A 12,547-nucleotide genomic window follows, 5' to 3' on the forward strand; every position below is an offset into this window, starting at 1 on the left:
TCAGGCCTTGACCCTGTTTATTATTATTATTGCCAATAAACCTTGATTTGGAATTGAAGTCACTTAAGATGAACAGGCAAATTGATTGGGAAAATTGCTATATTGGATGTGAGAGACCTATTCTGCTGCCAGATGTGCAAGGACAGTACGAAGGGTGTTCAATAAGTAAGCCAAGACTTTTTTTTCCTCAGCCAATTTTGGTTGAAAAATTACAGAATTTGCTGTGGGACGTTGTGGAATATTCCTGCTTCAGCCCCTATACTTTCGTGAAGTTCTGATAAAGGCAGTGCTACACATAGCCTCCAAAATTGCACCTGTAATGGAGGTGCATTCCTAGCAAGCAGCTGGCAGAAAACCAGAGCACCGCAGATATTCATAGGCATTTGCAGAACATCCACAGAGACCTGGAAGTGAACGAAAGCACAGCGAGTCGCTAGGAGAGGCATCTGTCAGAATCACAAGTCATGCAAGCCTGTCACATCCCTATGTGTTGGCCGGCAGCCACACAATGTACGGACGCTCATTTGACATCACTGACCGATCACAATCAAACAACTCACTGTTCGACAATATTCCAGGGAATGTCTCTGTTAACAGTGCTGACATACTCTTCCACCAGTTAGGCTACTCAAACATTTATGTCCAATGGGCCCCCGTTGCCTGACCGAAGACCATAAAGAGCAACGAAGGAGGACCTTCTGTGCAGAATTGCGAGACTGAGTGTGACAATTTGTTGTTGAACATTGTCACAGGCAATGATACGTGCATTCGTCAATTTTAACCAGAAACAAAATGGCAATCCACGAAGTGCAGCCATACCACCTCTCCTACAAAGGAAAAGTTCACAGCCACACCCTCTTCCTCCTCCACTTTACAGCCTGGATCTTCCACCTTCCAATTTCCGTCTGTTTGGCCCAAGCAGTAAATGGATGTGAGCTGTGTCACGGCTCAGCATTTTGATTTACCTGCGAGATTATTTCACTTGTTTTCGCCACCGAGATAGGGGGCGTGATCGCTGATCGCTGAGTGCCGTTGGCGCTGGTGCGTGAAGCAGGAGTTTTGGGAGGACGGCTCGGTCGGTAGATGGCGACAGGAAGGAAGCGGTGAGGAGTCAACTGGTGCCAGCCGATTGAGGACTGCCACTAAGGCCGAAATTTTCATATACTTTTATTACATTTCATGATCATTACTTATTATGGGGCTGGTACTTGTAGCCAACATTTTGTGATTTGGAATAATTCGGAGAATATCATCACGTGCCAGGTGTCTACTGTGAATAATTCTTAATTTGTTTCATACTGTATGGCACAGTATCCACTATCATCGATCATTTTATGAAAGTTCTGTCCAAATTATTATTACATTAAATCTTGTTAAACTTGGTGCGTTTAAATTGCAAATTTCCTAATTCTACTAATATTGCTTGGGATATAGATTTTGAGCTGTGTTGTGTATGCACTTAAAAGGACTGTTGTGAGTGAGAAGCACACTTGGGTGTGTAATGTTTTCAGATCCATTGTTGTTTATACTGCGTGATTTGTTGGATTTTGTAGTGAGTGTAACTTTAATTTGCGTGATTCTGTTTTGTAGAATGTTTTTCGTGGCAGCATTTGAGAAACAGTTGTTACAAGAAGTTGCTAGCTCTAAATTGCCACCTAGTTAATCAATCATTTATTGACAGATAAGTTTGTCTGTCTGTAGCAAGTAAGAGGCAGCAACTGTAGCTTGTTAGTACAAAAACTGTTATGCAGAAATTTGAATGGGAAAAAAGCAGTCATCTTTTATTATAAAGTTGTTTTATAGTATGTTGGAAGACCATTCTTTTGAGCTGTGTTTATTCTGTATCAATCAAATTTAGGTATCACACAGCTGGCAGAAATGACTGTTGAGCTCTTAATAGACTGTATGTGTGAAATAATTCGTGTAGTTTTGTGAGTGATGTGTTAAATTATTTATTTGTAAGTTGTTTTGAAGGTCTGCATTTTTGGTGTTTTCACCTTATGTTGAACCAAAACAGTATTCTTGAGGTCTTGATGACTGCACATGATATATAATATACCTTTTACTAACAATACCTTTATGTTTCAGAGTGGAGCTGCATGTTCTTCTGGAGAATGTTTAAAAAAATGTTTTTCTATTGCTAAAATTTCCTTAAAACTGTTAATTGTATTAACTTGGATGTATAACCAATTATTGTTAAATAATAAATTTGTGCCAACAAGGCTTGGACCCAATAAATGTGCCTACACCTTCCCCATCCTGGCTCTGCTACCGTCTGTACATTACAGGATGATGAAGAGGTTACTGATGAAACAAGATGTTGGCTCCAGTGTCAAACAGTAGAGTGGTACTGTGTACGCATAAGACTATCACAATGAACTGCAATTATGTTGAAAAATATGGTTTTGTAGCTAAAAAAATGGGAAATAATGTGGTGTATTGGAATCCCGTATAAAACCAACCCACTTTCAGAAAAAAGTGTTGGATTACTTATTGAAGATCCCTTGTACTTGAAATGACATTATTTTTCACAGTTTTAATCTGCAAATTGGTAGGACTATGAAGTTTCAAATGATTCAGAGTCTGTAGTAATATTCTAATTGTAAGCTGCTAACACAAAAAACCACTTTCCTGTTTGCAGTTAAGACCAGCTGCGAGCACAAAAAACCCCAGCACAGTTGTGTATACAATTTTTGTTTAAAAGTATAGATGGGAGACAGGATTGTAGCCTATCTAATACACTATTCAATCTGTACGTTGACAAAGCAGTAACGGAAATATAAGAAAAATTTGGAGAAGGAATTAACGTTCAGGGAGAACAAATAAAAATTGCAAGGTTTGCAAACGAGATTTTAAATCTGTCGAGACACCAAAGGACTTGGGAGAGCAGTTGAACAGAATGTATAGCATCTCGAAATGAGTTTACATGGTCAATATCAACAACAGTAAAACCAGGGCAATGGAGTGTAGTTGAATTAGAACAGGCAGTGGTGAAAGAATTAGATTAGGACACAAGATGTTAATATTAGTATGTACAGTTCGCAATTTGCATATAAAAAAACTGAAAATGGCTGCAGCGGAGAGATTTTAATATGCAGACTGGCAACAGCAAGAAAAGCTTTATAGGAGCAATAAGATTAAAAAAAAATACACCTTCATAAGGCTTTTCTGGAGGTATTTGTAGTAGTAAGGTCATACATGGAAGTAAAATGTGAACAATGAAAAGAACAGACAAGGAAGAAATAGCAGATTTTGAAATGTGGTACTATAGGAAAATACCAAATAGTAGATGACTAGATTGGGTAACAAATCAAGTGGTACTGAAAAAAAAAATTGCAGAAAAAGGAAATTTATATCACTACCTGCCAAAAAGAAGGGTTCAGTTCACGAAACAAATCACAAGGCATCATCAAAGAATTGTCATCTTCGTAATGGGGGGAAGTGGGTGTGTATGTGTGTGTGTGTGTGGGGGGGGGGGGGGGGTCTCGCGTGCTTGTGGGGGTGGGGGATAAAAACCGTAGTGAGAGACAAATGTTTGAGTACAGAAAGCAGTTTCATATGGATGAAGGGTGCAGTAGTTATTCTGGGATGAAGTAGCTTGTATGGGGCAGACTAACGAGGAAAGCTGCATCAAATCAGTCTTTGGAATGAAAACAAGAAAACCAACAACAACAACACTTACACCTTCAAATGGTTAGTCTCTTCATGAAGGGGGCTCAAAATACACACATCAAAAATGTTTTCCATCACCCCAGTTCCCGGTACTCCTGAAGATAAGATGTTGACTGTGGATATTGTATCACGGACACAGTCACTTTGACTGTTCAGAGATGTCACTAAACCCGCCCAAAGATGTAAACAACCAGCAGTGCCTATTAGACGGAGGGGCTCGACAGCCGATCAGTTCCAGTCATTCCGCCAGGAAGGAGGTACACGGCTCGTGTTGTCTGTAGTTCAACCGTGCCTAGACGGTCAATACCGCAGTTCGATCGCGCCCACATTGTTACTTTGCCCCAGGAATGGCTCTCAACAAGGGAAGTGTCCAGACGTCTCGGAGTGAAACAAAGCGATGTTGTTAGGAGACAGAGAGAGACAGGAACTGTCAATGACATGTCTCGCTCAGACCAACCGAGGGCTACTCCTGCAGTGGATGACCAATACCTACGGATTATGGCTCAGAGGAACCCTGACAGCAACACCACCATGTAGAATAATGCTTCTCGTGCAGTCACAGGACGTCGTGTTACATCTCAAACTGTGCACAATAGGCTGCATGATGCGTGACTTCAATCCCAACATCCATGGCAAAGTCCATCTTTGCAACCACAACACCAGGCAGATTGGCCCAACAACATGTCGAATGACCTGCTCAGGATTGGCATCACGTTCTCTTCACCGATGACTGTCACATATGCTTCCAACCAGACAATAGTTGGAGACGTGTTTGGAGGCAACCCGGTCAGGCTGAATGCCTTGAACACACCGTCCATCGAGTGCAGCAAGGTGGAGGTTTCCTGCTGTTTTGGGGTGGCATTATGTGGGGCTGACGTCCACTGCTGGTGGTCACGGAAGGCACCGTAACGGCTGTACAATACGTCAATGCCATCCTCCGACCGATAGTGCAACCGTATCAGCAGCATATACGTGACACATTCGTCTTCATGGCTGACATTTCGTGCCCCCATCATGTAGATCTTGTGAGTGACTTCCTTTAGGATAATGACATCGCTCGACTAGAGTGGCCAGACATTTCTCCAGACATGAACCCTATCAAACATGCCTGGGATAGACTGAAACGGGCTGTTTATGGACAACGTGACCCACCACCTACTCCGAGGGATCTACACCAAATCGCAGTTGGGGAGTGGGACAATCTGGACCAACAGTGTCTTGATGAACTTTTGAATAGTATGCCACGAAGAATACAGGCATGCATCAATTCAAGAGGATGTACCAGTGCGTACAGCAATCTAGACCACCACCTCTGAAGGTCTTACTGTATGGTGGTACAACATGCAATCTGTGGTTTTTATGAGCAATAAAAAGGGCAGAAATGATGTCTATGTTCATCTCTATTCCAACTTTCTGGAACTCTCAAAACTGAGGTGATGCAACACTTTTTTTGATGTGTGTATTATTGATGTTAACGACCATGCTATGATATGTTCACAAAGTAGAATTTCTGATCTAGGCGACATTTGGACAATGAAAGTTTTCATTAGCAACAAATGAGAATTTGTACCAAGGACGGCGTTCGAATTTGGGTCCCCTTCTCACTGGGCATTAGCGATCTACGCCACCTCGGTACAGTGATTAAACACAATTGCGCTGACTACCCAAGCACGCTTACCCATTCAATCCAAACTCTCATTTGCTACACAATACCAAAGTAATGTCCCTTACCCCTTTTTTTGTCTTTTTGCTTGTCACATCATGCAAAGTCCCGCACACAGTTGAGCGAAAAGTGCTCTGCACTCAACGTTCACATTAACCTTCACTGCATGTTTATGAACGGTGTCTCTTCTTTTGGACATGCCCAAAAGAAAACACACCACTCGTATACATACACTCCTGGAAATTGAAATAAGAACCCAGTGAATTCATTGTCCCAGGAAGGGAAAACTTCATTGACATATTCCTGGGGTCAGATACATCACATGATCACACTGACAGAACCACAGGCACATAGACACAGGCAACAGAACATGCACAATGTCGGCACTAGTACAGTGTATATCCACCTTTCGCAGCAATGCAGGCTGCTATTCTCCCATGGAGACGATCGTAGAGATGCTGGATGTAGTCCTGTGGAACGGCTTGCCATGCCATTTCCACCTGGCGCCTCAGTTGGACCAGCGTTCGTGCTGGATGTGCAGACCGCGTGAGACGACGCTTCATCCAGTCCCAAACATGCTCAATGGGGGACAGATCCGGAGATCTTGCTGGCCAGGGTAGTTGACTTACACCTTCTAGAGCACGTTGGGTGGCACGGGATACATGCGGACGTGCATTGTCCTGTTGGAACAGCAAGTTCCCTTGCCGGTCTAGGAATGGTAGAACGATGGGTTCGATGATTCGATGACGGTTTGGATGTACCGTGCACTATTCAGTGTCCCCTCGACGATCACCAGTGGTGTACGGCCAGTGTAGGAGATCGCTCCCCACACCATGATGCCGGGTGTTGGCCCTGTGTGCCTCGGTCGTATGCAGTCCTGATTGTGGCGCTCACCTACACGGCGCCAAACACGCATACGACCATCATTGGCACCAAGGCAGAAGCGACTCTCATCGCTGAAGACGACACGTCTCCATTCGTCCCTCCATTCACGCCTGTCGCGACACCACTGGAGGCGGGCTGCACGATGTTGGGGCGTGAGCGGAAGACGGCCTAACGGTGTGCGGGACCGTAGCCCAGCTTCATGGAGACGGTTGCGAATGGTCCTCGCCGATACCCCAGGAGCAACAGTGTCCCTAATTTGCTGGGAATTGGCGGTGCAGTCCCCTACGGCACTGCGTAGGATCCTACGGTCTTGGCGTGCATCCGTGCGTCGCTGCGGTCCGGTCCCAGGTCGACGGGCACGTGCACCTTCCGCCGACCACTGGCGACAACATCGATGTGCTGTGGAGACCTCACGCCCCACGTGTTGAGCAATTCGGCGGTACGTCCACCCGGCCTCCCGCATGCCCACTATACGCCCTCGCTCAAAGTCCGTCAACTGCACATACGGTTCACGTCCACGCTGTCGCGGCATGCTACCAGTGTTAAAGACTGCGATGGAGCTCCGTATGCCACGGCAAACTGGCTGACACTGACGGCGGCGGTGCACAAATGCTGCGCAGCTAGCGCCATTCGACGGCCAACACCGCGGTTCCTGGTGTGTCCGCTGTGCCGTGCGTGTGATCATTGCTTGTACAGCCCTCTCGCAGTGTCCGGAGCAAGTATGGTGGGTCTGACACACCGGTGTCAATGTGTTCTTTTTTCCATTTCCAGGAGTGTATATCACACTACAACAGTGGAAGACAAGAAATTTGTGACTATACAGAAGATGTTAATAAACACTGAAAACCTCTACGCTTGTTATGAAAGAAACCAGTTCAATCTGAACCTGCTTAATCCACAACGCTGGTTAGATGCAGCTCTCTATAGTAGTCTGTCCTGTGAAAGCCTCTTCATCTCTGAATAACTACTGCAATTTACATCATTCTGAATCTGCTTACTGTACTCATATCTTGGTCTCCTACAATTTCTACTGCCCACACTTCCCTCCAATACTAAATTAGTGACCCCTTGATGTCTCAGAATGTGTCCAATCAACCGATCCATTCTTTTGGTCAGGTTGTGCCACATATTCCTCGTCTCCCCAATTCTGTTCAGTACCACCTCATTAATTACACGATCTACCCATCTAATCTTCATCTTTCTTCTGTAGCAGGACATTTCGAAAGCTTATATTCTCTTTTTGTCTAAACTGTTTCTCGACAATGCCAGTGGTAACACAGACCATCGAAGTTACGCACTGCTGGGCTCGGCTAACATTCACACGGGCCACCATGTGGGTCTGCCGAGCGCTGTCGGCAAGCAGGATGCACTCAGCCGTCGTGAGGCCAATTGAGGCGCTACTCGATTGAGAAATAGCAGCACCGGTCTCGAAAACAGACAACGGCCGTGCTGACCACGTGCTCCTCTGTATCCAGATCCAGGGATGCCTTAGGGCCGAGGACAAAATGGCGGCCAGTTGGCACCGTTGGACCTCCGAAGGCCTGTTCGGACAGTGTTTATCTGTTTTGTTTATTGACAATGTTTCACTTTTGTACACTCCAGACAAATACTTCTAGAAAAGGCTGTCTATCATTTAAATTTGTAAGCAATGGTAATAAATTTCCCTTTTTCATGCTCCCTCTCAGTCTCCATTTTTCTGCACAAAAAGCAACCTCGAAAGTTCATATACACGGTGATTCAAAAAGAATACCACAACTTTAGGAATTTAAAACTCTGTAACGACAAAAGGCAGAGCTAAGCACTATCTGTCGGCGAATTAAGGGAGCTATAAAGTTTCATTTAGTTGTACATTTGTTCGCTTGAGGTGCTGTTGACTAGGCGTCAGCGTCAGTTGATGCTAAGATGGCGACCGCTCAACAGAAAGATTGTTGTGTTATTGAGTACGGCAGAAGTGAATCGACGACAGTTGTTCAGCGTGCATTTCGAACGAAGTATGGTGTTAAACCTCCTGATAGGTGGTGTATTAAACGTTGGTATAAACAGTTTACAGAGAATGGGTGTTTGTGCAAAGGAAAAAGTTCTGGACGGCCGAGAACGAGTGATGAAAATGTAGCACGCATCCAGCAAGCATTTGTTCGCAGCCCAGGAAAATCGACTCGCAGAGCTAGCAGAGAGCTGCAAATTCCACAATCAACTGTATGGAGAGTCCTACGAAAAAGGTTAGTTATGAAACCTTATCGTCTGAAATTGGTTCGAGCACTGTCTGCAGCTGATAAGATTAAAAGAATCGATTTCTGTGATTTTATCCTTGCTCAAATGGAAACAGATGAATCTTTCGTTTCAAAGATTGTGTTTAGTGATGAAGCAACTTTCCACACTAACGGGAAAGTCAACCGTCACAATGTCTGTATATGGGGCACTGAGAATCCACGGGAAACAACTCAGTAGGAACGTGACTCGCCTAAGGTGAACGTTTTCTGTGCCATTTCAGCCAATAAAGTTTTTGGTCCCTTTTCCTTCGAAGGTGCTACTGTAACTGGACTACAGTATCTGGAGATGTTAGAGAATTGGCTGTTCCCTCAGCTCGAACAAGAAGCACAACAATTCATATTTCAGCAGGATGGAGCACCACCACATTGGCACTTATCTGTCCGTAACTACCTGAACGTCAACTACCCGAGGCGATGGATCGGCCGCCAGGCGGCCCGTGACAGAGCACTTCATCACTGGCCTCCAAGAAGCCCTGATCTTACCCCCTGCGATTTTTTCTTATGGGGGTATGTTAAGGATATGGTGTTTCGGCCACCTCTCCCAGCCACCATTGATGATTTGAAACGAGAAATAACAGCAGCCTGATATGCTACAGAGAGTGTGGAACGAGTTGGAGTATCGGGTTGATATTGCTCGAGTGTCTGGAGGGGGCCATATTGAACATCTCTGAACTTGTTTTTGAGTGGAAAAAAAAACCTTTTTAAATACTCTTTGTAATGATGTATAACAGAAGGTTATATTATGTTTCTTTCATTAAATACACATTTTTAAAGTTGTGGTATTCTTTTTGAATCACACTGTACTTCTCTGCAACCTGAACTAATATGCGCACAGGTGTGCTTCTATAACAGCATGCTAGAAAGTATTGCCTCTGAATTTTCTATGTAAAAATTCTCACAGCTTTTCAAATAAAACAGACTTTATTAACATTCTACATCTTTATCCTTCACATGTCAATATTTATTTCTCAAGATAGTCACCCTGGCAATGAACACATTTCTCACAATGAGAGAGCAGTTTGTTGATACCGTCACTGTAGAATGTTTGACTTTGTTGACGGAACCACTACCTCACATCCACTTGAACCGCTTCATCGCAACAAAAGTGAAGTCCTCGAATGTGTTCTTTAAATTTTGGAAACGTGTGAAAATCGGATGGTGCAACATCGGGACTGTACGGAGAATGATCAGTGACTGACACGGGTTGTTGTGGCTGTCGCAGTGCTTGTGTGTGGAATGGTATTGTCTTGTTGAATTGTTCGAATCCGTGCTTTCAGTTTTCTGAGGCCGTTACAGTGCCTTGTACAGTTTATGGTGGTGCCTTTAGGCAAGAATCTGAAATAGACAGCACCTTGAACATCCCAGAACAATGTGAGCACAACTCTGTCTGCTGCTGCAACGGTCTCAAATTTTTTTGGTGTCGTCAATCATTTATGGTGGAAGTCCACTAATGCTTTTTTCTTTTTGCAGTCAGAAGGGTGAATCCAGATTTTATCATCTGTCACTTCCCTCGTGCTCAAAATGCCCTAGAAACTGTTGACACATGTCCAAACTCCTCCATTTCATATCAGGAGTGAGCCTTTGAGGCACCCAACATGCACACAGCTTTCTGTTGCACCACATTTCTGCAATGATGGCTTGTACATACTCTCATGGTATGCCACATTTATCTGAAAGCTATGTCTGCATTATCTGGCAATTCTCTCTGATGGGTTCATCAATCTGATTCTGATGAGTCTTGTCAGTTGCCACAAACAGGGGTCCACTTCGAGTTCCGACACATATGCTGAGGTTAGCACCACCGTTTCCTTCATTACGAACACGAACAACTCAATGCTGGACACAGCTTCACAGCTTTCATTGTTCTATACGTTTAAATTGAGACCTTTAGAAGCCAAGATGTATAAATGAAAAAAAATTTACACTACTGGCGATTAAAACTGCTACACCAAGAAGAAATGCAGATGATAAACGGGTGTTCATTGGACAAACATATTATACTAGAGCTGACATGTGATTACATTTTCACGCAATTTGGGTGCATACCCTGAGAAATCAGTATCCAGAAGAACCACCTCTGGCCGTAATAATTGCCTTGATATGCCTGGGCATTGGGTCAAACAGAGCTTGGATGGCGTTTACATGTACAGCTGCCCATGCAGCTTCAACACGTAGAACCACGGGTCGTAACGCATCTGAAATGTAACGTCCACTGTGCAAAGTGCCGTCAATGCGAACAAGAGGTGACAGAGACAGGTAACCAATGGCACCCCATACCATCACCCCGGGTGATACGCCAGTATGGCGATGACGGATACACGCTTCCAATGTGCGTTCACCGCAATGTCACGAAACACAGATGTGACCATCGTGATGCTGCAAACAGAAGCTGGATTCATCTGAAAAAATGACGTTTTGCCATTCGTGCACCCAGGTTCGTCGTCAAGTAAACCATCGCAGGCGCTCTCCTGTCTGTGATGCAGCATCAAGGGTAACCGCAGTCATGGTCTCGGATCTGATAGTCTGTGCTTATGCAAACATGTCAAACTGTTTGTGCAGATTGTTGTTGTCTTGCAAACGTCCCCATCTGTTGATCCAGGGATCGAGACGTGGCTGCACGATCCGTTACAGCCATGCGGATAAGATGCCTGTCATCTCGACTGCCAGTGATGCAAGGCCGTTGGGATCCAGCACGGCGTTTCGTATTACTCTCCTGAACCCACCGATTCCATATTCTGATAACAGTCATTAGATCTCGACCACCGCGAGCAGCAATGTCGCGATACGATAAACCACAATCGCGATAGGCTACAATGTGACCTTTATCAAAGTCGGAAACGTGATGGAACGCATTTCTCCTCCTCGCATGAGGCATCACAACAACGTTTCACCAGGCAACGCTGGTCAACTGCTGTTTGTGTATGAGAAATCGGTTGGAAACTTTCCTCATGTGAGCACGTTGTAGGTGTCGCCACCGGCGCCAACCTTGTGTGAATGCTCTGAAAAGCTAATCATTTGCATATCACAGCATCTTCTTCCTGTCGGTTAAATTTCGCATCTGTAGCAGATCATCTTTATGGTGTAGCAATTTTAATGGCCAGTAGTGTAATTTTGGAGGTATGTGTGGATTTCAGCAGTTAAAGAAGACACAAATCTGCATGGCCAAACGATACATGTAACAAGTAGTCTGGTGCTGACATCTAGTGGTTGCAAAGAAAATTGCTAATACAATCTCATATTTTCTTTGTAAGTCAAAGGGTTTAAGTGCACTTGTATCTCTTGGATACCATTTGACGGCAAACAACTCTTCGTTTTCGTGGATGAGTCCCTAACAGAAGCTATTTAATTTCAAAATATTATAATGGTTCTTCATGATTTATTGATTTTATATTATCTCCAAAACAACTCGTTACTGTTATAGATGCTTTTAACTCATAAAAAACATGTGTACATCTGTGGAAAACGTCTGAGCTCTATAAACAGTTTTGTGCAGAAAATAATTTACTTCTTGTTAAAGATAGCTACACGAGACTTGTGTTCAACATGGCCTTCAATCTCAGTTTCCATACACTACATCTACATCCATACTCTGCAAATCACATTTAAGTGCCTGGTAGAGGGTTCATCGAACCACCTTAGCAATTCTCTATTATTCCAATCTCGTACAGCACGTGGAATGAATGAACACCTATATCTTTCCGTACGAGCTCTGATTTCCCTTATTTTATCGTCATGATCGTTCCTCCCTATGTAGTTCGGTGTCAACAAAATATTTTCGCATTCGGAAGACAAAGTTGGTGATTGGAATTTGGTGAGAAGATTCCGTCGCAACGAAAAACACCTTTCTTTTAATGATGTCCAGACCAAATCCTGCATCATTTCTGTGACACTCTCTCCCAAATTTTGCGATAATACAAAACATGCTGTCTTTCTTTGAACTTTTTCGATGCACTCCGTCAGCCCTATCTGGTAAGGATCCCACACGGTGCAGCAGTATTCTAAAAGAGGACGGACAAGCGTAGTGTAGGCAGTCTCCTTAGTAGGTCTGTTACATTTT

General features: G+C 44.0%; 1 protein-coding gene across 1 annotated transcript in view; it reads right to left on the reverse strand.

The window, feature by feature from the left end:
- Positions 1–12,547, reverse strand: part of LOC124720026 (tRNA-dihydrouridine(47) synthase [NAD(P)(+)]-like) — a 227,880-nt gene that overhangs the window by 40,803 nt on the left and 174,530 nt on the right. The gene's annotated exons all lie outside the window — the stretch shown is intronic.

The sequence above is a fragment of the Schistocerca piceifrons genome, chromosome 11, assembly GCF_021461385.2.
Source record: "Schistocerca piceifrons isolate TAMUIC-IGC-003096 chromosome 11, iqSchPice1.1, whole genome shotgun sequence".
NCBI classification, from domain to species: domain Eukaryota; kingdom Metazoa; phylum Arthropoda; class Insecta; order Orthoptera; family Acrididae; genus Schistocerca; species Schistocerca piceifrons.